Below are 797 nucleotides of genomic sequence, written 5' to 3' on the forward strand. Positions count from 1 at the left end.
CGACCGGAGGGACGCCGCTAGGCCGCCCGCCGGGACCAGGCGAGCGCGCGGGGCGCGGGATGCGGCGCGGGGTGTCGGTTCCGGGGACTGACCCCACAGCCCTGCGCGTGCCGGTCTGGCGCCGCCCCTCGAGCTACTTCTCCGACCTGCAAAACACTTTTCTTGACTGGTTTTGAGCCAGGGTCTCGGAGCTGCCCTCCGACTCGAGATCCTCCCGCCGCGTCCTCCCTCCCGCGAGGCTGGCGCCGCGACGCCCGCCCACAAGTCGTCACCTTCCCGCGGCGCCGGGGCGGCAGCAGGCGACGGCGACGGCGACGGCGAGCGGGGATCGCGGCCCGGCCGGCCAGGGACAAGGGGAGCAAAGGGGTGCGACGCGGCGCTGCGGCCGTTTCCCGTGAGCGTACCGAGCAGCACTTCGAAAATTTCAAATAAAGGGTTTTTCCCCCCTGATTACAAGGCATTTACCTAATGAAAATAATAAACGACAAAATAAAGATAGCCCGTGGTGCCCCACAGCGTCCGTCCGGCCTCTGTCTGCTGTGGCGCAGCCCACTGCCGGCGATTCTCCCGCCCCAGCTCATAAGCAGCTCGCCGACCAGCCCTCACTTTATCCGCAACCTGCAGACAGGCGACTTCCCTGTCCTCGCCTCCGCTCCCTCGTGTCCCACTCGCCATTGCGTGCGTGGGGGGGGTGAGAGAGAGGGAAAGGGAGGGGAAGGAGAGGGAGGGGAGGGGAGAGGGAGGGGAGCGGGGAGGGAGGGAGAGAGAAAGAGGGAGGGGAGGAAAGGTGCTGAAGA

This window comes from Octodon degus, unplaced genomic scaffold (assembly GCF_000260255.1).
Source record: "Octodon degus isolate 3935 unplaced genomic scaffold, OctDeg1.0 scaffold00405, whole genome shotgun sequence".
NCBI lineage: Eukaryota > Metazoa > Chordata > Mammalia > Rodentia > Octodontidae > Octodon > Octodon degus.